The sequence below is a fragment of the Diabrotica virgifera genome, chromosome 10 (genome assembly GCF_917563875.1).
Source record: "Diabrotica virgifera virgifera chromosome 10, PGI_DIABVI_V3a".
Taxonomy (NCBI): Eukaryota; Metazoa; Arthropoda; class Insecta; order Coleoptera; family Chrysomelidae; genus Diabrotica; species Diabrotica virgifera.
Genome location: NC_065452.1, coordinates 38,210,467 through 38,237,920, shown reverse-complemented (window position 1 = coordinate 38,237,920; position 27,454 = coordinate 38,210,467). Strand labels below are relative to the sequence as shown.

Sequence of the window (27,454 nt, the reverse complement as noted above, 5' to 3'; positions counted from 1 at the left end):
TTGCCTGAGGATTGGTTAAAAAATTCCCCCTCATTGTATATAGAAACGTAAAATAGAAATAGAAGAACATGTGTTATCGAGTTTAGGTCTTAGCGCTGAAAAAAAAAATAATATTTTAATATCCATTAGTGGTTTGGTATAAGTATTTAGTAATAGTCTTTAATATTAGTATGTATTTTCAAACGAAAAAGACGTGATCGTTGCCGAGGACATCAACACCAAGTCAAAGTTGTCGGGTTCCCCCATAAATGATAAAAAGGGGGAACTCTGGAATGAATGGATAGCCCAGGCTGGCCTCCAAGTTCTGAACAACAACAAACCAACTTTTGTGAGAGGGGCCAGCCAGACACACATCGATGTAACATTAGCAAGTGAAGGGCTTTTGCCCAGACTTTTGCCTAGTTTATTCCCCTATCCATACGGGGGAAGGGCAACGAACAGTTGCCTGAGGATTGGTTAAAATTCCCCCTCATTGTATATAGAAACGTAAAATAGAAATAGAAGAACATGTGTTATCGGGTTTAGGTCTTAGCGCTGAAAAAAAAATAATATTTTAATATCCATTAGTGGTTTGGTATAAGTATTTAGTAATAGTCTTTAATATTAGTATGTATTTTCAAACGAAAAAGACGTGATCGTTGCCGAGGACACCAACACGAAGTCAAAGTTGTGGGGTTCCCCCATGAATGATAAAAAGGGGGAACTCTGGAATGAATGGATAGCCCAGGCTGGCCTCACAAGTTCTGAACAACAACAAACCAACTTTTGTGAGAGGGGCCAGCCAGACACACATCGATATAACATTAGCAAGTGAAGGGCTTTTGCCTAGTTTATTCCCCTATCCATACGGGGGAAGGGCAACGAACAGTTGCCTGAGGATTGGTTAAAAAATTCCCCCTCATTGTATATAGAAACGTAAAATAGAAATAGAAGAACATGTGTTATCGAGTTTAGGTCTTAGCGCTGAAAAAAAAAATAATATTTTAATATCCATTAGTGGTTTGGTATAAGTATTTAGTAATAGTCTTTAATATTAGTATGTATGTATTTTCAATCGAAAAAGACGTGATCGTTGCCGATGACATCAACACGAAGTCAAAGTTGTGGGGTTCCCCCATAAATGATAAAAAGGGGGAACTCTGGAATGAATGGATAGCCCAGACTGGCCTCCAAGTTCTGAACAACAACAAACCAACTTTTGTGAGAGGGGCCAGCCAGACACACATCGATGTAACATTAGCAAGTGAAGGGCTTTTGCCCAGACTTTTGCCTAGTTTATTCCCCTATCCATACGGGGGAAGGGCAACGAACAGTTGCCTGAGGATTGGTTAAAAAATTCCCCCTCATTGTATATAGAAACGTAAAATAGAAATAGAAGAACATGTGTTATCGGGTTTAGGTCTTAGCGCTGAAAAAAAAAATAATATTTTAATATCCATTAGTGGTTTGGTATAAGTATTTAGTAATAGTCTTTAATATTAGTATGTATTTTCAAACGAAAAAGACGTGATCGTTGCCGAGGACATCAACACGAAGTCAAAGTTGTCGGGTTCCCCCATAAATGATAAAAAGGGGGAACTCTGGAATGAATGGATAGCCCAGGCTGGCCTCCAAGTTCTGAACAACAACAAACCAACTTTTGTGAGAGGGGCCAGCCAGACACACATCGATATAACATTAGCAAGTGAAGGGCTTTTGCCCAGACTTTTGCCTAGTTTATTCCCCTATCCATACGGGGGAAAGGCAACGAACAGTTGCCTGAGGATTGGTTAAAAAATTCCCCCTCATTGTATATAGAAACGTAAAATAGAAATAGAAGAACATGTGTTATCGGGTTTAGGTCTTAGCGCTGAAAAAAAAATAATATTTTAATATCCATTAGTGGTTTGGTATAAGTATTTAGTAATAGTCTTTAATATTAGTATGTATTTTCAAACGAAAAAGACGTGATCGTTGCCGAGGACATCAACACCAAGTCAAAGTTGTCGGGTTCCCCCATAAATGATAAAAAGGGGGAACTCTGGAATGAATGGATAGCCCAGGCTGGCCTCCAAGTTCTGAACAACAACAAACCAACTTTTGTGAGAGGGGCCAGCCAGACACACATCGATGTAACATTAGCAAGTGAAGGGCTTTTGCCTAGTTTATTCCCCTATCCATACGGGGGAAGGGCAACGAACAGTTGCCTGAGGATTGGTTAAAAATTCCCCCTCATTGTATATAGAAACGTAAAATAGAAATAGAAGAACATGTGTTATAGGGTTTAGGTCTTAGCGCTGAAAAAAAAAAATATTTTAATATCCATTAGTGGTTTGGTACAAGTATTTAGTAATAGTCTTTAATATTAGTATGTATTTTCAAACGAAAAAGACGTGATCGTTGCCGAGGACATCAACACGAAGTCAAAGTTGTGGGGTTCCCCCATGAATGATAAAAAGGGGGAACTCTGGAATGAATGGATAGCCCAGGCTGGCCTCCAAGTTCTGAACAACAACAAACCAACTTTTGTGAGAGGGGCCAGCCAGACACACATCGATATAACATTAGCAAGTGAAGGGCTTTTGCCTAGTTTATTCCCCTATCCATACGGGGGAAGGGCAACGAACAGTTGCCTGAGGATTGGTTAAAAAATTCCCCCTCATTGTATATAGAAACGTAAAATAGAAATAGAAGAACATGTGTTATCGAGTTTAGGTCTTAGCGCTGAAAAAAAAAAAAATATTTTAATATCCATTAGTGGTTTGGTATAAGTATTTAGTAATAGTCTTTAATATTAGTATGTATTTTCAAACGAAAAAGACGTGATCGTTGCCGAGGACATCAACACGAAGTCAAAGTTGTGGGGTTCCCCCATAAATGATAAAAAGGGGGAACTCTGGAATGAATGGATAGCCCAGACTGGCCTCCAAGTTCTGAACAACAACAAACCAACTTTTGTGAGAGGGGCCAGCCAGACACACATCGATGTAACATTAGCAAGTGAAGGGCTTTTGCCCAGACTTTTGCCTAGTTTATTCCCCTATCCATACGGGGGAAGGGCAACGAACAGTTGCCTGAGGATTGGTTGAAAATTCCCCCTCATTGTATATAGAAACGTAAAATAGAAATAGAAGAACATGTGTTATCGGGTTTAGGTCTTAGCGCTGAAAAAAAAAATAATATTTTAATATCCATTAGTGGTTTGGTATAAGTATTTAGTAATAGTCTTTAATATTAGTATGTATTTTCAAACGAAAAAGACGTGATCGTTGCCGAGGACATCAACACGAAGTCAAAGTTGTGGGGTTCCCCCATAAATGATAAAAAGGGGGAACTCTGGAATGAATGGATAGCCCAGGCTGGCCTCCAAGTTCTGAACAACAACAAACCAACTTTTGTGAGAGGGGCCAGCCAGACACACATCGATATAACATTAGCAAGTGAAGGGCTTTTGCCTAGTTTATTCCCCTATCCATACGGGGGAAGGGCAACGAACAGTTGCCTGAGGATTGGTTAAAAAATTCCCCCTCATTGTATATAGAAACGTAAAATAGAAATAGAAGAACATGTGTTATCGAGTTTAGGTCTTAGCGCTGAAAAAAAAAATATTTTAATATCCATTAGTGGTTTGGTATAAGTATTTAGTAATAGTCTTTAATATTAGTATGTATTTTCAAACGAAAAAGACGTGATCGTTGCCGAGGACATCAACACGAAATCAAAGTTGTGGGGTTCCCCCATAAATGATAAAAAGGGGGAACTCTGGAATGAATGGATAGCCCAGACTGGCCTCCAAGTTCTGAACAACAACAAACCAACTTTTGTGAGAGGGGCCAGCCAGACACACATCGATGTAACATTAGCAAGTGAAGGGCTTTTGCCCAGACTTTTGCCTAGTTTATTCCCCTATCCATACGGGGGAAGGGCAACGAACAGTTGCCTGAGGATTGGTTAAAAAATTCCCCCTCATTGTATATAGAAACGTAAAATAGAAATAGAAGAACATGTGTTAACGGGTTTAGGTCTTAGCGCTGAAAAAAAAATAATATTTTAATATCCATTAGTGGTTTGGTATAAGTATTTAGTAATAGTCTTTAATATTAGTATGTATTTTCAAACGAAAAAGACGTGATCGTTGCCGAGGACATCAACACGAAGTCAAAGTTGTCGGGTTCCCCCATAAATGATAAAAAGGGGGAACTCTGGAATGAATGGATAGCCCAGGCTGGCCTCCAAGTTCTGAACAACAACAAACCAACTTTTGTGAGAGGGGCCAGCCAGACACACATCGATGTAACATTAGCAAGTGAAGGGCTTTTGCCCAGACTTTTGCCTAGTTTATTCCCCTATCCATACGGGGGAAGGGCAACGAACAGTTGCCTGAGGATTGGTTGAAAATTCCCCCTCATTGTATATAGAAACGTAAAATAGAAATAGAAGAACATGTGTTATCGGGTTTAGGTCTTAGCGCTGAAAAAAAAATAATATTTTAATATCCATTAGTGGTTTGGTATAAGTATTTAGTAATAGTTTTTAATATTAGTATGTATTTTCAAACGAAAAATACGTGATCGTTGCCGAGGACATCAACACGAAGTCAAAGTTGTGGGGTTCCCCCATAAATGATAAAAAGGGGGAACTCTGGAATGAATGGATAGCCCAGGCTGGCCTCCAAGTTCTGAACAACAACAAACCAACTTTTGTGAGAGGGGCCAGCCAGACACACATCGATATAACATTAGCAAGTGAAGGGCTTTTGCCCAGACTTTTGCCTAGTTTATTCCCCTATCCATACGGGGGAAGGGCAACGAACAGTTGCCTGAGGATTGGTTGAAAATTCCCCCTCATTGTATATAGAAACGTAAAATAGAAATAGAAGAACATGTGTTATCGGGTTTAGGTCTTAGCGATGAAAAAAAAAATAATATTTTAATATCCATTAGTGGTTTGGTATAAGTATTTAGTAATAGTCTTTAATATTAGTATGTATTTTAAATGTAAGTACGCGATTTTAAAGATCGCGGACTTAGTCGGCTCGCCGTCGGTGACACACGGCAGACTTACTCATAATGCATTGCGATGTTGTCGAGAGAAGATGCTTTGTGTTATTTAGGAATTCTGTCATTACGTTTTAAAATAAAAAAAGACGAAATCGAAAAGTGTATGGTATATTGTCGGGATTTTCAGTACCTACGTTTCATAAAAATGAACACTTACATTTTACGTTATATTATACAAAAAATATCGTTTAATTAAAAAAAAATGTCCTGATAGAACACCGTCGCTCATTTATGTAATTTTTTTCGTACGGCTGTGGATACGATTCAGTCGCAAAGAAAGGGATTGGCCCCCCAATTATCACCAATATGAGTCCGTTCTGTAGGATCCTTTATTTTTGGTTTTAGAGCACATATTATGTTACTGGTTTCATCATTTCATCACACTGATACAGCAGACTGAATAGACGACTAGGCAACACACAAAAGATGATTTTATTCTAAAATGATACCAAATTTGGAGTAAGTATTGTATATAAAATGGCATCACCTTATGTGTCTAGAAATAATTAACGATGGCCACTTGTAATTTTTTATGGGGTCCTAAATATCGTCAGTATAAATATTTACCTAATAACCCTAATAAGGAATATACTAAACAACGAAGACCATTTATTAAAAAATTAGAATAGATCTAGCAGAATTTTGTTTGCAAATGCATCCTCAGAATGACTTTCTCATATTCGATAACCTGTTATGTATACTCTGGAAGTCTACACAAAACCGACCTAATTCAACCACCAGGTAAAAAAGCATTTCAAACACTGTACGAAAAGGAAAACCAGATATTTTGCACATTTTGCAAATGTTGGTTATGCATGGATCCTATCGATGCCTGCTGTGAGAAGTGTATTCAGCAAAAATTTAGAAACTGTCCTCGTGATTAATTTTCTATTTTCTGTGTACCTAATTTTGCTGAAATATTTATGTTGCTTAGTAGAGTTTGATTATTGTTTTGATCAGGTTTTGTTAAATAGAAGAATGATTTGATTTTTATGTAAGTGTGGTAAGCTGTCAAAATCATGATGTATTTCACTTGTTTTTTGATCTATTTTAACTTAATACAAGTTAGTCATAAACAAACAAAGTATGTTCATCAGGAGGAAGAAAACACTATAAATAATTAGGTTTACTCAAAAACAAATAATCAAAAATAATTTAGAATAGCTTAAAATAGTTTTTTAGTTTTCTCAAAACTTAAAAAATGTACCTTCAACAATAAACGATTCAATTATTTATAGGCAATTTGCTTAATTAGTGAAAATATAGGTATAACTTAAACGCAATAAAATAACGGCTCGCGGCTCGAAGCAGTGATACACGTACGGGCTACGAATAAGATTTCAAGCTGGTTGGATCGGCGACGTACTTACTCGGCGGACTTAAATTACGCGAACTTACGGTGACACACGCGCGAAAAAGGTCGTCGAGCCATAAGTTCGCGTACTTACTCGCGTGTCTGTCACCCCTTTTACAATGTGAACTAAGTAGCCCATTCCCCCTCATTTCCAAGCAAAAAGTCAAGACTGAATTCAAAAAAGAATTGGATGAACATGATTTAGGAGTAAATCGTGTGTGTGAAACTCGATAGACAAAAGAATTAGACTCCGAAAAAGATGTAAAATTCCTGATAGGAGCTTCAACTGAGATACATCATGATCATGAAGACCATTGTAGAAGAGTTGGTAGAAGCAGATGGGTGCAGTCGACCTTAATTCGGATCTTAGAGTATTACACCATTAAATAGAAAGATTTTTTATTCTAATATGAAGTTTGTAAATAACTATCTCTAGTAGTATTATTTTATGAAATACTGCCCCTAGACAATTTATGCAGTCTAAAACTTGCTAAAGCCTAAAAAAATCTCTTAACGCTTTATGAAATCTGACAAATCTCCATTCCAGGACTATACTCTTTATCAAACAATATACAATACTGCTCCCCATTGGAGGCATAAAAGGGAGACTATCATTATCTTTTCTTGCGCTGACCTGGCATGGATTATCTAATTTTAATTTTATCTGCCTCATTCATATTGACAGTTCAGTTAGCATTACCATGTATTCTGACAATAGCAGTTAGAGGGATGGAACAAGAAAGAGTATATCTATTGTATACAGGGTAGCGAGAAAGTATGGAAACACGGTAATTTCTCGGAAACCGCTAGACCGATTTTTATAGATTTCAGTTGGTAAGGGTCTTCTAATGCGGCCGATATTATATATAGTGGTAATTACATTGTTGTCACATTTTCCGTTTTTCTGTAAATTTAATGAACTATCTTATTTCAAATAGAACACCCTGTATATTTTTTGCGTTTTGAAGTCCTTAAGAGATACTGATTATTTTTCATGTTATGTTCCCTATACCTAAATGTCATAATTTCGGAGTTATTGCTACATTTGTTAAAAAAAAATTTAGACAAATTATTAAAAACAATTTTTTCGGCCCGATTAGACAGTATTTTAGGTTCTTTGGATCATTGAAAACAAGAAAGTTCTTTTGTAAATTTCCTCTAGGGTTAATCGTTTCCGAGTTATAAACAATTTAAAACTGAAAAAAAATCGAAAAATGACAATTTTCAATGTTCAAAAACACAAATAAAAAAAATAATTTTTGAAATTACGAAGTACCTAAACTCAAGCTTTCTTCTACCAGCTCCCTGTGAGAATTTTTGGCACGTTGTATTCTAAAAACAGTGTTTTTTTTTAATGTTAATGAAGCGCATATGAGAGGACGGGCGAGTGGTACAGCTTTCTGCATGGTCTTTGACAGATGTTTATTTAGACCCAGCTTTTTTATGTTTTCTATGAGGTTCTTTGGACTGACTCCAGTAATAGAAATAACAATAGGTGAATGAACGAAATGAATAAGGATTATTATTATTATTATAAAAATGTGGTGAGCTACTTGGACAGTCCATGGCAAACTCGGACAAGTTTTTGAACTGAGTAGAGAACTGCAGAGTTTGCTCTGGAACTCTGAGGGCCTCATTGTCTTGTGACTGGCTGATCGACACCTAGTCTAGATGTCAGAAGTAAATTTATAGTAAACCATAAATTGACTTTTGAAATTTGAAGCCAAAACTATCGTAATGATTGTTATAAATCTACTTCGGATCTCTTTTTTTAATGACATAGACTAGGTGTCAATCAGCCATTCACAAGACAAGAGGCCCTCGGAGTTCTATAGCAAACTGCAGTTCTCTACTCAGTTCAAAAACTGGTCCGAGTTTGCCATGGACTGTCCAAGTAGCTCACCACATTTTTATAATGACAATAATAATGCTTATTCATTTCATTCATTCACCTATTGTTATTTCTACTACTGGAGTCATTCCTAAGAACCTCATAGAAAACATAAAAAAGCTGGGTCTAAATGAACATATGTACAAGACCATGCAGAAAGCTGTACTACTCGCCCGTCCTCTCATATACGCTTCATTAACATTAAAAAAAAAATGTTTTTAGAATAAAACGTGCCAAAAATTCTCACAGGGAGCTGGTAGAAGACGGCTCGAGCTTGAATTTAGGTACTTCGTAATTTCAAAAATTATTTATTTTATTTGTATTTTTGAACCTTGAAAATTGTCATTTTTTGATTTTTTTCAGCTTTAAATTGTTTATAACTCGGAAACGATTAACTTTGGAGGAAAATTACAAAACACCTTTTTTGTTTCCAATGATCCAAAGAACCTAAAATATTGTCTAATCGGGCCGAAAAAATTTATTTTTATAATTTATTAAAAAATTATTTTTTTAATAAATGTAGCAATAACTCCGAAATTATGGCGTTTGACCACTTCTTAAAGACTTCAAAACGCAAAAATATACTGGGTCTTCTATTTGAAATAAGAAAGGTCGTTAGATTTCCAAAAAACGGAAGATTTGACAACAATGTAATACCACTATAATATCGGCCGCATTAGAAGACCCTTACCCACAAAAAGAGAAATTACCGTGTTTCCATACTTTCTCGCTACCCTGTATATTCATATAGTGTATTCATTCTAGAAAGGTTTTTGATTCTAATATGAAGTTTGTAAATAACTATCTCTAGTAGCATTATTTTATGAAATTCTGCCCATAGGCAATTTATGCAGTCTAAAACTTGCTAAAGCCTAAAAAAATCTCTTAACGCTTTATGAAATCTGACAAATCTCCCTTCCAGGCCTATACTCTTTATCAAACAATATAGAATACTGCTCCCCATTGGAGGCATAAAAGGGAGACTATCATTATCTAATGGCATGGATTATCTAATTTTAATTTTATCTGACTCATTCATATTGACAATTCAGTAAGCATTACCATGTATTCTAACAGTAGCAGTTAGATGGATGGAACTAGAGAGGGTATATCTATTGTATACAGGGTAGCGAGAAAGTATGGAAACACGGTAATTTCTCGGAAACCGCTAGAACGATTTTTATAGATTTTAGTGAGTAAGGGTCTTCTACTGCGGCCGATATTATAGTGGTAATTACATTGTTGTCAAATCTTCCGTTTTTCTGGAAATCTACTGAACTATCTTATTTTAAATAGAACCTATATTTTTGCGTTTTGAAGTCCTTAAGAGATACTGATTATTTTTCATGGTATGTTCCCTATACCTAAATGCCATAATTTCGGAGTTATTGCTACATTTATTAAAAAAAAAATTTAGACAAATTATTAAAAACAATTTTTTGGGCCCGATTAGACAGTATTTTAGGTTCTTTGGATCATTGAAAACAAAAAAAGTCTTGCAATTTTCCTCTAGGGTGAATCGTTTCCGAGTTATAAACAATTTAAAACTGAAAAAATCGAAAAATGACAATTTTCAATGTTCAAAAACACAAATAAAAAAAATAATTTTTGAAATTACGAAGTACCTAAACTCAAGCCTTCTTCTACCAGCTGCCTGTAAGAATTTTTGGCACGTTGTATTCTAAAAACAGTGTTCTTTTTATGTTAATGAAGCGCACATGAGAGGACGGGCGAGTAGTACAGCTTTCTGAATGGTCTTTGACAGATGTTCAGTTAGACCCAGCTTTTTTATGTTTTCTATGAGGTTCTTTGGAGTGACTCCAGTAATAGAAATAACAATAGGTGAATGAACAAGCATTATTATTATTATAAAAATGTAGTGAGCTCCTTGGACAGTCCATGGCAAACTCTGTGGCAAAGTCCATGGCAAAGTTTTTGAACTGAGTAGAGAACTGCAGAGTTTGCTCTGGAACTCTGAGGGCCTCATTGTCTTGTTACTGGCTGATCGATAAATAGTCTAGATGTCTGAAGTATATTTATAGTAAACCATAAATTGACTTTTGAAATTTGAAGCCAAAACTATCGTAATGATTATTATAAATCTACTTCGGATCTCTTTTTTTAATGACATACACTAGGTGTCAATCAGCCATTCACAAGACAAGAGGCCCTCGGAGTTCTATAGCAAACTCTGCAGTTCTCTACTCAGTTCAAAAACTAGTCCGAGTTTGCCATGGACTGTCCAAGTAGCTCACCACATTTTTATAATGACAATAATAATGCTTATTCATTTCATTCATTGACCTATTGTTATTTCTACTACTGGAGTCATTCCTAAGAACCTCACAGAAAACATAAAAAAGCTGGGTCTAAATGAACATCTGTACAAGACCATGCAGTGTTTTAGAATAAAACGTGCCAAAAATTCTCACAGGGAGCTGGTAGAAGACGGCTCGAGCTTGAATTTAGGTACTTCGCAATTTCAAAAATTATTTGTTTTATTTGTGTTTTTAAAACTTGAAAATTGTCATTTTTTGATTTTTTTTAGCTTTAAATTGTTTATAACTCGGAAACGATTAACTTTAGAGGAAAATTACTAAACACCTTTTTTGTTTCCAATGATCCAAAGAAACTAAAATACGGTCTAATCGGGCCGAAAAAATTTATTTTTTACATTTGTTTAAAAATTATTTTTTAATAAATGTAGCAATAACTCTCGATATTATGGCGTTTAGGCACAGGGAATATAACATGAAAAATAATGACCACTTCTTAAAGACTTCAAAACGCAAAACATATACTGGGTGTTTTATTTGAAATAAGGTCATTGATTTCCAAAAAACGGAAGATTTGACAACAATGTAATTACCACTATAATATCGGCTGCATTAGAAGACCCTTGCCCACCAAAATCTATAAAAATCGTTCTAGCGATTTTCGAGAAATTACCGTGTTTCCATATTTTCTCGCTACCCTGTATATTCATATAGTGTATTCATTCTTTATTAGTTATTCTCTCTCTAGTAGCATCATTTTATGAAATTACTGCCCATAGAGAATTAAATCTCCAGCAGAATCTAAAACTAAGGCTCAAAAATCTCTTAACGCTTTAAGAAATCTGACAAATCTCCCTTCCATGCCTACACTCTTGATCTAACATTATACAATACTGCTCCCCATTGGATTATTATATTGGTATATGTACCACAATTGGTACATATACCAATTATGGTTTCACTACCTGTATCATAATTGATTAATCTTGTAGATTAGGTGTATTTGTATTGTTTAATAAAAAAAAATTGATACAGATTTTCATTATGATACAGATTTTTAACCAATAGAATCGCGAGATGACAGTAACGTTGAAGGTGGCACATGCGCTGTGACCAATGTTGAGTCAAATACATACGCTTTTAAGAATATTCCTGAAGACGATAGGGATATTAAAAATTCATCCTTAAATTCGTGTTAATAATCCATATGGCGTATATACTGGTGGTGGTGCACTTTTTGACTTTCCAGTCGTATAAATTTGCCCTAAAAATTATAAAAATATTAGTTAATACATGATATACAGGGTGTTTTATGAACAATTGTCCATATCGTAACTGGAGAAACCTTGGCAAAAAATACGAAGATTTAACCCAAAACACTTGAATAAAATATTCTTCCTTACCGAGATACATAGTGTTTTATAAATGTTCTAAAATTATTTTAGCCCATTGTTAGCACCCTTTAATATTTTTTGTTCAAACTTAACACACAGTTTACACATGTTAGGATACTTTAACTAGTGTTAAAAGATAGTTTTCCGCTGTTACCAGAGGTCTGCTGTAGGGATATATACTTTATTCTCGCCCCTTTTCCCCCTCACAATCTACGCCACTGTCGTAATAATCATTTCAGCATGTTTTTTTGATTTTTCGTTAATTTTTACGTAAATATCATCCTTTTGTCTCAATGCGATAGAGTGAGTAGTTTTCAAGTTATTTGCGTTTAAAGGCAATGGATTCAATGAGATTATGTATTTTAAACATTAAATCAGATTATGTGTTTAAAATACACATAATCTCATTGAATCCATTACCTTTAAACGCAAATAACTTTAAAACTACTCTATCGCATTGAGACAAAAGGATGATATTTACGTAAAAATTACAAAAAAACATGCTGAAATGATTATTACGACAGTGGTGTAGATTGTGAGGGGGAAAGGGACGTAAAAGTATATATCCCTACAGCATGCCTCTGGTAACGGCGGAAAACTATCTTTTAACACTAGTTAAAGTATCCTAACAGAAAAAAAGGTTGCCGTAAATCAAGAAGTCCACTTTTTGTTTGTTGATCTAAAAAAGGCCTACGATAGCATCCCCCAAAATAAGTTATGGAACACTCTAAGACAAACGAACATCAACTCAAATCTCATAACAGCAGTGGAAAAACTATATGATAACGCCAACGCCAAAGTTAAAATAGGAACGAATGTTTCCAAAGGTTTCGTAGTAGACAAAGGACTGAAGCAGGGATGCTGCCTATCACCGACACTTTTCAAAATATATCTGGAACAAGCATTGAAACTTTGGAAGCGGAAATGCAGCGGCATGGGTATACAATTAAATAATAACAACCTGTACACTCTATGTTTTGCTGATGATCAAATTGTGATTGCTAACGAATATGACGATCTGGAATACATGACTCGAAAATTAATCGAAGAATACAAAAAATGGGGATTAGAAGTTAACATAGATAAAACAATGTACATGAACATCGGTGGCAACGAGCAGAGTCTAATTTTAAATGACGGACAACACATTAAGTACAACAATAAATATTCTTATTTAGGAGTAGAAATCACGGACGACGGCAAATCAGATCAGGCTATAAAAAAACGAAACATTCAAGGTAGAAGGGCCATATCGCAACTAAATAGTATTATTTGGGATCGACATATATCCAAAAAAAATAAACATCGAATATACAACACTATTATAAAGAGCATAGTAATGTATGGAAGTGACGTGTGGCAATTAAAGACAACTACTGAAAGAACACTACAAGCCACGGAGATGGATTACTGGAGACGTGCCGCAGGAAAATCAAAACTCGAAAGAGTTAATAACCAACGTATACGAGAGATTATGGGAGTCACACATACGATTGTCGAAGATATAAGAGTACAACAATTAAAGTGGTATGGACATGTGCAGAGAATGCCAGAACACCGTCTGCCCAAACAGATTCTAGATTGGTCACCAAATGGAAAAAGAAAAAGAGGCCGACCCAGAAAGAGCTGGAGAGAAGGAATAGACAGAGAGATCCGAGAGAGAGGTTTAGACGAAGACCTTTGGGAAGATAGAGATGCATGGAGATTGGGCATCGGAAGACGTCGGAGGACGTTTTAAACCGATTATATATATATATATATATATATATATATATATATATATATATATATATATATAAAGTATCCTAACATGTAAACTGTGTGTTAAGTTTGAACAAAAAATATTAAAGGGTGCTTTAACAATGGGCTAAAATCATTTTAGAACATTTGTAATAAAACATTCTGTATCTCGGTAAGGAAGAATATTTTATTTAAGGGTTTTGGGATAAATCTTCGTATTTTTTTATTAAAGTTTCACCGGTTACGATATGGACAATTGTTAATGAAACACCCTGTATAACCTTGATATAAATACAGTGCGCTGGAATAAGTGTTAATCCCCCTTATTAACTTATTTATTTTTAGCACATAAGCAAAACGCTCAAACAGGTCGATTTTGAACATCATCATAGTATATTATAGCATCAATGTTTCGAACTTTACGCGATTCTCTTCTTCAGGTGACAGGTATAACTTTGATTTTTTTTTAATGGGAAGGTACATCATGTGACACCTCATTTAAAAGCTTTTGAAATACTACTTACAAAAATGTATAATACTTTAATCCTATTTGAGTGTAGTCGCAAAATTTCGATCGTAGTCTTTTTAAACGCATTAATTTTTTTCAAATCCTGAGAAAACTACTCGGCTCGGAAAACTACTCGGGCTCCGAGCGTTTTTCTTATGTGCTAAAAATAATAAGTGCAGTTAATAAGGGGGAGGAGGTAACACTTCCAGCGCACTGTATATACAGCGTGTCTACTTGAGTTGGAAACATATGGGAAACTTTTTTATTATTAATTTTACGAAAAAAAGTTATTCTTTATAAAAAGTTCTGCATGCCCCAAAACCTAAGATTCAATCATCAGATATCAAATTTTCTGAATATTATACGAGGTATGTCAAAAAATATGAATTTCGGTCAAGGGTAAAGTAGCTTTATTTCTCTCAATATCGAAAATTCTTATGATAAAAAGTTGTTTGGAATTAAAAACTAAGATCAAATATGCAATTACATGCTTCTTATTGAAAAAAAAATTTTTTCTCAAATTTGAGGATACCCAACATTGTTTTTAATTATTACAAATATGATAACTCGTTTATTATTCATTTTACGAAAAAAAGTTATTCTTCGTAAAAAGCTTTGCATGGTCTAAAATCTAAGACACAACCATGATATATCAACTTTTATTAATTTTATACGAGGTGTGTCAAAAAATATGAAATTCGCTCAATATTATAGCACCTTTATATTTCACAGTATTTCAATTAGAAGGATGTAATTGCATATTGACACATAGTTTTTAGTTCTAAACAACTTTTTTAACTGTTTTCAATATTGTGAAAAATAAAGGTACTTTACTCTTGAGTGAAATTCATATTTTTTGACATAACTCGTATAAAATTAATAAAATGTGGTATCTGTTGGTTGCATCTTCGGCCTTATGACCTGCAGAGCTTTTTATAAAGAATACCTTTTTTTCGTAAAAGTAATAATAAAAGAGTTATCGTATGTGTAATGAATCAAAACGAAGTTAGTATCAATAAATTTGAGAAAAATTTGGAAAATATTTTTTTCCAATTAGAAGCATGTAATTGCATATTTGAGCTTAGTTTTTATTTCCAAACAACTTTTCAGAATAAGCATTTTCGATATTGAGAGAAATAAAGGTACTTTACTCTTGAACGAAGTTCATATTTTTTGACATACCTCGTATAATATTCAGAAAATTTGATATCTGATGATTGAATCTTAGGTTTTGGGGCATGCAGAACTTTTTATAAAGAATAACTTTTTTTCGTAAAATTAATAATAAAAAAGGTTCCCATATGTTTCCAACTCAAGTAGACACGCTGTATATACGTATCTTTGAGATATCTTTGTTTTGTTGACAAACAACAAAACTTGAACAATTTGACAACAGATGTTAATATTGAAGTAGTAGAACAGCTCACATACCTGAGAGTACAGATAACTGAGTATGGAAGAGAGGAGGAAATAAGAAAACGGATAATGCTTCTAACAAAGCATACTCTGTCATAGGTGTTTGGTTCCAAAGACATCCATCATAGGGAAGTAAAGTTTAGAATATATAAAACCATCATACAACCAATAACAACATATGGCATAGGAACATGGATCATGACAGAAAATACAATAAACCTTATTAATACTTTTGAAAGAAAAATATTAAGGAGGATATAGGAACTCATTTGCGACAATGGTATATGGAGAATAAGGTTCAACCACGAGCTTTAACCAATATTACAAAGAACCTTCTATAGCAAATTATTCAAAAAAACAGATTGCGTTGGGCAGGTCGCCTTATAAGAATGGATAATGACAGAACACCTAGCAGAATGCTGAATGCTTAGCGGAACTATGGTGGAACGTCAGCCAGTAGGAAGATCAAGGAAGAGGTGGATAGACGAAGTGAAGAACCGGTGCTAAAGAGATAACTGCAGGAGAACAACCAGGGACAGAGAAACTTTGAGAGTACATAGAAGAGAGAGAGATAAACAAATAAAATAACTTTTAAACTATGTTCATTTTTAAAAATGTTATTAACATTTATAAAAAAACTGAAATTTCTCACTTATTTTGCAATTTTGTAAGCAACAAATAAGGATGGAAACATTTAGAAAACTTCATTTTAAAGGTATATATAACTTTTTAACTTCATATATAACTTTTTTAGTTTTCAAGTTTTTTAGTTTTAGAAGTTTTTTATTCTCAAATGTGTTTCAAATGCTTCACTTTTTGCTGATAAACGAAAAAAGCGAAATTTTTTCGTCACACAACTGCATCACACTGCATAAATAAAATTAAAATTATTTTATGGAATGAACTTATTTAATTACTTCTTATATCTTATATGCACTTCTTATATGCACTTAATACCCTCAGCGCCAGTGTATCCTTTTAGATACACACTGTCCTCAATGCTGTGTACCGAAAAAGATACACATGGCTCGTTGTGTTCGATCTGTTGTGTCTCCTAAAAGGACACACTTTCTAAGTTTTTATATGTAGAGAATAATGTTATGGCCTGAGCCAATTTCCTGGTACTGAGTTTTGCCTTAGACATGAAAAGATACCTAGGTTGTATGTAACTAGAAATTCATGAAAAAAATTCTATTCATCAAAAAAAAACATTTTGGTCCAGAATGAAAATTTTGTGAACTAGCGTGGCGCTGAAGGCGTTAAACGACAAGGGCGTACTTTTTACGGCCAGCGGCCTTTTGGTGGTTAATTGAATCTCTTTTGTATGAATTGAATGTCTTATTCCTTTTCTTTCTTTTATGGCTTTTCTATTTCCTTCAGTTTTTTGGTATCATCGGTCTCCCCTATTGGCCATTTATTAATTTCTTTATCGCTGATAAAGAAATCGCTATAAAAATAGATAAATTAAAAAAAAATTAAATTAGCATACATTCTTGGAAAAGCTTCCAAATATGGTATAAAATTATTTAAAATTTCACATTCTCGACCTTATACTTACTGCATTAAGATTTACAAGAGTCAAATAAAACAGAAAGACAGCGAAGAAAGAGCAAGTAACACAGTTGTTGATGAAATGCTTGAAGATTGGTAAAAATTTCCAAAAAGGGTAGACCTTAAAAATCTGTTTTCTCATTGACTTCACCTAAAAATGAAAAAAAGCTGAAATTTTACTGTTTTCTTTGGTGGAAACTAGTAAAAGTGACCAAAAATTAAGAAAAAATCAAAAAATGTAATAAAAAAAATGTATGTGAAAAGGCTACAAAAGTATACAGGGTGTTAGTAAATAAGTATGAAAAACTTTAAGGGGTAATTCTACATGAAAAAATAATGGCAGTTTGCTCTATAAACGTATGTCCGCAAATGCTTCGTTTCCGAGATACAGGGTTAAAATTTTTATTTCAAACAGCCAATTTTTTTTATTGCTCTAAGACCGGTTGAACTATAAAAATTAAATTTGGTGGGTTTTAAGAGGTAGTTATTGCGCATTTTTTGACAAACAAATAACAATTTTGTATTCATCATTGGCGCTCCTACGGGTAATGATCTAAATTTTTTTAAAGAAAAAATAGTACACCACTGAAATATTTCAAATTAAAAATAATTTTTGTATTCCACGTTTAATTTATGAAAAAGAACCTTTCTTGTCTTTGTTTCATATGGTGCACCGTTTTTTATGCGAAAAAATAAAACATCTTCGCGCGTATTTTTCATTTTTTAATACATTATCAAGTACAGTTATATTCAAAAAAAAGGGTACAAGTATTAGAAAGAGAAGTTAACGTCATCCTATTTGTGTAAAACCGGCTGGGATTTTTGGAGGTTATCAAATGTCACAGGTTATTAAAAATATAAATCATTGGCGTTGGGCATTAATTAGACGAAACCATTTATTCAACAATTATATAAAGAATAATTTTAATGACTGTTACAAATAGAATTTAGTATTTGGTGATAGAACCGTCTGCTTCTATAACTTTATTTAGTCTATTTGGCATACTTTGAATTATATTAGAAATCATATTTGGATCAAGATCTTCCCAGCACTCTAAGATTGTATCCCACAATTGATCTGAATTTTGTGGCATAAAATTTCTTTTATATATTTTTTTAACAATTATGCCCCAAATGTTTTCAATTGGATTTATATCTGGACTGTGCGCAGGCCATGGCAATACTTCCAGGTTTTGCGTTTGAAACCAATTCCTTATGGCATGGGCAGTGTGGACTGAACAATTATCTTGTTGATATATAAAAGTATTATTAGGATACAATTGCTCAATAGAAGGGAGCATTACGTGTTCCAAAACGTTAATGTAATTGTCGGCAGTAAATCTTCCCTCTAATCGCCAACAAACACCAGGTCCATGTATACTAATCCAACCCCATACATTTACAGAAAAACGTCCAGATTTATTATGAGAGTGAATATATCGTTCTTCAAACCTAGTATTGGCTGGACGATAAACACGGATTTGACCGTTATAGGTCGACTGAAAAGTCTTTTCATCAGTAAAAATGACGTTGTTCCAAAATTGTGGGTTGCGGTAAATATAGTTTAGTGCAAATATTACTCTTGCTTGCCGATGTTCAACAGTTACTAATGGTTTTTTAGCAGCTGGTCGGTTTTTTAATTCAGATTCATTGATCCTTCTGCTTACAGTAGGTTGGGCACCAGGAAATCCCGTATGAATCCTTGAATCCTTCGACGTCGCAAATGGATTATCTCTTAAGAATTGAACTAAAACAGCATCTTGTTGAGGAGTGGATACTTTGGAACGTCCTGAACCAACTTTTCTTTTTAATGATTTTTGTTGGACCCATCGTTGCTTAATTCTGAAGATTGTTTTCAAATTTCTATTATAGAAATTTGCTAGCGCACGAATTGACCATCCTTCTTCCATTTTCGTAATTATTTGAGCCTTTTCAATCTGACTTAAATGACGAGGCATATTAATTTTTTATTGTACGTAACGTTAAACCTTCTATCAAATTAAACGTCTTTGACGTCTATGAGTTGCATTTTTGATCACTTATGACATTTGATAACCTCCAAAAATCCCAGCCGGTTGTACACAAATAGGATGACGTTAACTTCCCTTTCTAATACTTGTACCCTTTTTTTTTAATATAACTGTACTCTCCAATATAATAATACCAAAGTAGAACAGTAACAGAAAATATTACTAAAAAGATTTTAACTAGGTGCAAAACTACAACAAATGTTCAAAATTACCTCCTTTAAAGGTGACAGAATAATTTAATATTCACCATTGGCGCCCGTACAGGTAATGGTCTGAATTTTTTAAAGAAAAAAATAATACGCCACTGAGATACGTCAAACTAAAAATCATTTTTGAATTCCCCGTTCAATTTACGACAAAAAAATCATTCTTGCCTTTTTTCATATGCGGCGGTGTTTTTATACAAAAAAAAAATAAAACATCTTAACGCTTACAAATTATTCGAGGTAGATTCCATATGCATAGAAACTTAATTCAAATGCTTTGTAAACGTTAATATGTTTTATTTTTTTGCATAAAAATGGCGCCTCATATGAAAAAAAGACAGGAAAGATTTTTTGTCGTAAATTGAACGAGGAATTCAAAAATGATTTTTAATTTGACATATCTCAGTGGCGTAATATTTTTTCTTTAAAAAATTCAGACCATTAACCGTACGCGCGCCAATGGTGAATATAAAATCACTGTCACCTTTAAAGGAGGTAATTTTGAACATTTGTTGTAGCCTTGCACATAGCTAAAATCTTTTAGAAATATTTTCTGTTATTGTTCTAGTTTGGTATTATTATATTGAAGAGTTGATAATGTATTAAGAAATGAAAAATACGCGAGATGTTTTATTTTTTTTGCATAAAAACTGCACCATATGAAAAAAATACAAGAAAGGTTCTTTATCACAAATTAAACGTGGAATACAAAAATAATTATAATTTTAAATATCTCAGTGGCGTACTATTTTTTTCTTTAAAAAAATTCAGACCATTACCCGTAGGCGCGCCAATGATGAATACAAAATTGTTATTTATATGTCCAAAAATGCGCAATACCTATCTCTTAAAATCCACCAAATATAATTTCCATAGCTCAAACGGTCTTAAAGCAATAAAAAATTCGCAGTTTGAAATAAAAATTTCAACACCCCGTATCTCGGAAACGAAGCATTTGCGGACATACGTTTATAGAGCAAACTGTCATTATTTTTTCACGTAAAATTAGCCCTTAAAAGTTTTTCATACTTGTTTACTAATACCCTGTATAGTATGTCTTAATAAAAAAAAGTAACTGAAACATAATAAATATTTTAACCGATTTTTACAATTAAATTATGAAAAAATACGCAATATTTCAAAACAATATGGCGGACAGGCGCCAAGAAGTCAAATTTTCGCTACATTTGAGAGTGTTACCAGTTTTAACCCTTAAAAAATCTAAAAATTTAATGAAAACTACTTACATTAAACAGATACACCGAGTCGAAAGCCAAATTCGCGGCTTTAAAAGTAATAAAGTTGCCATCAACATAATTATTTCCTCTGTCAAAAAGGTCCTTTCTTTGTGGATTGACGAGGAACCTCAAAGTGGGCGACGCCTGGTGGCAAATGTTATAAGTATCACCTGCGGGAAACATTGAAATTGTCATTAATTTGTGTACATATTTGCGGTCAGTTTATATTGTAATTAACAATGATTTCGACTTAAAAAAAACTATTTTAACAGTAGAGTAGGAAAAGGAAACGACACAATAGATGTAATTGGAATGCATGGAGAAGAGACAAGAAACGATAATGGAAATAGAATGATCAAGTTTTGCATGGAGAACAACTTGATAGTAAGGAATACATTTTACATGCACAAAGATAACAAATATACCAGAGACGTTAGAAGCAGAAACGATCAATAATAGATTATGTACTTATCAACAGAGAAAATAGAAAAGAAATAACTGACGTGAAAGTTAATAGAGGCGCAGAAATCTACAGTGATCACTACTTATTAATAGCAAAGTGGAAAATTGAGAATGATAACCATCAAGGAAAAATAAAAATGACAAGCCAGAAAAAGAATAGGAACGAAGCAATCAGATCCTACAAGTTACAAGACAAAAATATTACTGAACAACATAAAAAGAATACAAAAACACAAATCGAAAAGACAAGACAAAAATGGCAGTCTAAATCTAGAAGAACTATGGCTAGAATCTAAGGAGATTATCCTAAAGGCAGCAAAAAAGCATGTGGTACAATAGCAGTGAATAAAAACATAAAACAGACAAGGTGGTGGAACCAAGAAATTAAAGATCAAGTGAAAAGAAAGAAAATTCTATGGAAACAATAGTCCTTTGTATGCGTGTGTTAAATTTCTACCATCTGACTATCTAGTCTACCATCTGACATTCAACGGGAAACAAGCTATAAAGAAAAAACCCTAAAATCCTTTATAAAAGGTATATTTGTTAAAATCCCTATACAGGGCTACATCAAAAAACAGAACTAGTTTTCAATCGGTTGACCGAACATCATCAGTGTTTGCTTGAATCTAACATGCTAACCACCAAAGTAAAAAATATTTGGGTAAAAACCCTTTACAATTAATCCGTCATAGTAACATACAGTCACCGACATGAAAAACGGGCACCCCACAAAATGAGTCATTTTTGATGGCTCGTATTTCCTAAACCTGTTGTCTGATTTAAGTGATTTTTTAATATGTTATAGCCTCGTTCTTTAACAATATCGCTGTAATAATATTGTTTCTAGGCAGGTAAATTTTAATTGTATACTGGGTGTAGCAATCAAACTGTGTTTTTTTCTAAAAGTTCGGAACACCCTGTGGAATATTCTAGCATTTATAATATTCTGAAATTAAAACCCAACTATAGCCTCAGGTTTTCTTAACATTCTGCTTTTTGATTCATTCGCTTATGTGGGATGATAAAAAAGTTAGGTACTTTAACAACTAGCCATGTTCTTCATCAATGCAGGGTGTATCTAAATAAGTGCGACAAACTTTAAGGGATAATTTTACATAAAAAAATAATGACCGTTTGCTTTGTAAACATATGTCCGCAAATGCTTCGTTTCCGAGATACTGGTTGTTGAATTTTTTCTTACAAACTGACGATTTATTTATTGCTCTACAACCGGTTGAGATATGCAAATGAAATTTGGTAGGTTTTAAGAGGTAGTTATTGCGCATTTTTTGACGTACAATTAAAAATTTTATATTCACCATTGGCGTGCATACGGGTAACATGACTGGGTAGTATAACACGTATGCACGCCAATGGTGAATATAAAATTTTTAATTGTATGTCAAAAAATGCGCAATAACTTTCTCTTAAAACCTACCAAATTTCATTTGCATACCTCAACTGGTTTTAGAGCAATAAATAAATCGTCAATTTGTAAGAAAAAATTCAACATCCTGTATCTTGGGAAACGAAGCATTGAAGTATTGGGAAACAGGACAAAGATGATTGTATATAAAACGATCTTCAGGCCAATCCTTACCTATGGTAGTGAGAGCTGGGTGCTATCTCAATCATCGAAAAGTAGAATAAACTCAATGGACATGAAGTACCTAAGAAAAGTAAAAGGAATAACAAGACGCAATAGAATAGAAGAACTACAAGTCGAACCAATAACACAAACACTAGATAAGAACAAGCTTAAATGGTTTGGACATATGTGTAGAATGAACGATAATAGGCAAGTAAAACGTGTACAGGAGGCAAAAATACAAAACAAGAGAGGAAAAGGGAGACCAAATAAAACCTGGAACGACGAAGTGGTAGAAATACTGAAGAAGAAAAATACAACTTGGACTGAACCAAAACGAAGGGCTCGACGAAGGGTCAAGAATAAGCAAGAATGGAGAAGATTTGTATATGATATAGATGCATGAAATGTATTTTTTAAACACCTTACTCAAGTCAAATTTTCGCTACATTTGACAGTGTTACCAGTTTTAACCTTTAAAAGATCTAAAAATTTAATGAAAACTACTTACATTAAACAGATACACCAAGTCCAAAGCCAAATTCGTGGCTTTAAATGTAATAAAGTTGCCATCAACATAATTATTTCCTCTGCCAAAAAGGTCCTTTCTTTGTGGATTGACGAGGAACCTCAAGGTGGGCGACGCCTGGTGGCAAATTTTATGAGCATCACCTGTAGGAAAACATTTAAATTCTCATTAATTTGTGTACATATTTGCGGACAGTATATATTGTAATTAACAATGATTTCGACCTAAAAGAAAACTATTGCAGTGTTCCTCAGTATTCATCCCTACTATACTCCATGTAATGACGTAAACTAACCAATGCCAACTCACTCATTGTGTTAATTTAACGTTTATATTAAACATTTTTTTTTTTTGTTTAAGCGACTCCAAAATTAAATAAATAAATAAAATGTAGTAGAGTCCTTTTCATGAGCATTTTTCAGTGCGTCAGTTTTCGATTTCTTTCTAACGCATTAAATTGTATGTGACAGAAAAAAAAGGCACGTCTGTGATTACAGACATTTATAACATTTATTCTAGTTATTCTAGTTGTCGATAGATGGCGCTATAATCGAAGAAAAAATTATTTACGAATAGACGGCCGGAGTGTGACGTCACAGCCAACTGCGGCTATATTCAGTGTTATGATTACTTTCTAAACAAAGATTGTAAACAAGTTGAAAAGATAGGGTTTGCCGAATCTCAAGACCTTTTTAATTAGTATAAAGTTAAAATTTTGCTTCCTGTGCTATTTTTTATGTTTAATTATAGGGTCAATCCATGCCAAGTGGTCCAATATAAATTAAGTTGGTTGCTTGACTATTTTTAATATTTTTTGTTTTTCTATATTTTAAACTTCAGTCTATAGAGGCTACAGAATTCCATTTATTTTATTTTTAAAAAATTTAGTTTGCCAATGACGGCCATTTTTGTTAAAACGTATCGATCATTTTCACGAAAAACATGGCTTCGCTCTTTAACCAATATCTTCACTGAGGTTTGTCCTAGAACAATAAGTCAAAAACCAAACTTTTTAGAAAAGTATGCTCAAAAAAATGGCTGTAGCATTATTTAATTTCAAACTATACTTAAGGCCGTAAGTGAACCTCAAAATTTGAAAAGGTAAACTGATAAAATTCCATTTTCAGCATTTTTTTAACAGCATAAGGCAAGCCGATAATGGTTTGTAATTTTTTTTTGGAAAAGACATACGTACATACTTTAAATAAAAAAAGTTTGAGCTCTGAGACTTGAGTAAATTTTTTCAAAAAAAATCTCAAAAATGTAATTTTTTGAAAAATTTCAAAGTTTGACCCCTTATATCCCTGATGGGCACGGATGAAAAAATTTGAAATGTGGCTGAATGTTAGCTCCTAGCAAGTAGAATAAGAAGTATAAATTTGGAGTTGCAGACTTACGTCATATAGGAGTTACAGGCCTGAAAAAATGGTCAAAATCAAAATGGTCAAAATTTGAGCGTTTGCGGGCAGGGTAATTAAAATTCAAATAAACTGTCTATTGTAATAAAAATTAATGAATTTTCACCAGATTTCACAATAGATACAAATTTATACAGGGTGGGCCAAAGAAAAGAGTTCACCTTGATATTTGGCAGTTATTGGATTTTAAGGGAATGCCGAAACAGGATTTTTATTTTTAAATTACAATTTTTTATATATATATATATATATATATATATATATATATATATATATATATTTCATACGGCTCCATGACGTGTCATCGTCAGTGACGTCATCCATCTGGGCGTGATGACGTAATCGATGATTTTTTTGGGATGGGAATAGGGGTCGTATGTTATCTCATTTGAAAGAGTGTTCAATTCTCTGTTCAGTAGTATAAACAATAATATAATTATTTATACAGGGTGGCCAAAAAATTATTTTTGAATTAAATTAATTGACACAAAAAGAAGAATGTATGTAATTTATTTAACTCAAAATACATTTTATTGCTGTCATCAAATAGAAAAAAATATTATTTGGCAAATAAACATTGCTTTTCGCTAAAATTAAATGTTCAAATTGTCAAGAGGTAGGTGGGAGGCAGTTTGTGATTTAATTTAAGCGAAAAGAAATGTTTATTTGTGAAATAAAGATTTTTTTCTATTTTCTGACAGCAGTAAAATGTATTTTTAGTTGCCACAAGACCCCTATTCCCATTTAAAAAAATCATCGATTACGTCATCACGCTCTGATGGATGACGTCACGTAGTATAAAATATATCCCAAAAAGTTGCAATATAATAAAAATAAAAATGGACCTCTTTCGGCATTTCCTTAAAATCTAATAGGTAACTATTGCCAAATATCGAGGTAGACTATTTTCTTTGGCCCACCCTGTATAAATTTGTATTCATTGTAAAATCTGGTGAAAACACATTAATTTTTATTTCATTAGACAGTTTATTTGAATTTTAATTACCCTGCCCGCAAACGCTCAAATTTTGACCATTTTTTCAGGCCTGTAACTCCTATATGACGTAAGTCTGCAACTCCAAATTTATACTTCTTATTCTACTTGCTAGGGACTAACATTCAGCCAAATTTCAAATTTTTTCATCCGTGCCCATCAGGGATATAAGGGGTCAAACTTTGAGATTTTTCAAAAAATTACATTTTTGAGATTTTTTTTTGATAAAATTTACTTAAGTCTCAAAGCTCAAACTTTTTTTATTTAAAGTATGTACGTATGTCTTTTCCAGAAAAAAATTACAAATCATTATCGGCTTGCCTTATGCTGTTAAAAAAATGCTGCAAATGGAATTTTATCAGTTTACCTTTTCAAACTTTGAGGTTCATTTAAGGCCCTAAGGGTAGTTTGAAATTAAATAATGCTACAGGCAATTTTTTAGAGCATACTTTTCTAAAAAGTTTGGTTTTTGATTTATTGTTCTAGGACAAACCTCGGTAAAAATATTGGCTAAAGAGCGAAGCCATGTTTTCCGTGAAAATGATCGACACGCTTTAACAAAAAGGGCCGTAATCGGCAAACTAAATTTTTTTAAAATAAAATGAATGCAATTTTGTACTCTCTATAGACTGAAGTTTAAAAGGTAGAAAAATAAAAAATATTAAAAATAGTCAAGCAACCACCTTTGGACCACTTGGCTTGGATTGACCCTATAGTGTTTTTTTAATTTCACTATTTTAATTCGGTCTCCTAAACCTTATTTCACCCATACATACATTTTATTGCTATTTATATAAAACATCATGCTTTATTATTTACGCAACCTTGTAAAATTGTTGTAGTAACTATAACAATACTTACATATTGCATAAAACGGAAATATTCTCTGTAAAAACAATAAAAAATACAAATTTGCCACACTAAACAACGTTTGTTTAGAAAGGTTTGGAAAAATCTGACATATATGTCAATAAAAATTGACACTTCTACGTCATCACTCCGGCCGTCTATTATATAATACAGGGGTCACCAATTAGCGGACCGCGGTCCGCATCCGGACCGTGAGCTACTTTTGTGCGGACCGTCATTAAATTCAGAATATACCTAGTGTTTGGTAATTTTGAAAATGTTTGGCCATGAAATTGTGTACTATGTTTGGCTGAACTTATGTGTGCGAAGCCGCTTTATCAAGAATGAACTTTATTAAAAATCGGTAGAGATCTCACTTCAGATGAATATCTCAACTCCCCAATGAGACTCAGTTGCACTGAACTCACTCCAAACTTCATACAGGTTGTACATAAAAAAATGTCATTTTTCTCTCTGATAATTTAATTTTGTAAAGAGTTTTCCCCCTTATTGTTATACTAAGATACTATTCATTAATTTTGAAATTAAGTAAACTGTAATATAAAATTGTCATGTGCATTTTTTTATATTAATTTCCTCTCTACTATATGTTAAGTAGGAGTACTTTTCAGATTGTGCATTTAATTAAAATAATTTTCAGATTTAATAAGTTTGCAACAAACACCTTGCATTGAAACTAATGTAGAAAAGATAACATGTTAATTAGCATTTTGTACTATGAATATTTATTTTAAATTCCTCAGTTTCCTTTATACAAAATTGAAGATGTCTAAAAACTTCATTAGCATTCAAAATATAAATTCCTAATTTTTAAAATATTCTCAGTAACAATTTACAATACTGATGATTTCAAAATATACTAATAATAACATCAAAACAATACACAATGAATTTATATTTTATTTATTGTACCAGGAAAACTTACAGAAAAGTATACAGTAACCAAA

At 33.2% G+C, this 27,454-nt stretch overlaps 1 long non-coding RNA gene across 1 annotated transcript; it reads left to right on the top strand.

Moving 5' to 3' along the window:
* The first annotated feature begins 2,551 nt into the window (after positions 1-2,551).
* On the top strand, positions 2,552-3,321 carry LOC126893366 (uncharacterized). The gene is made up of 2 exons (XR_007701150.1): positions 2,552-2,694; positions 3,135-3,321. It is a non-coding gene; the product is annotated as an uncharacterized LOC126893366 (long non-coding RNA).
* The last annotated feature ends 24,133 nt before the right edge of the window (positions 3,322-27,454 follow it).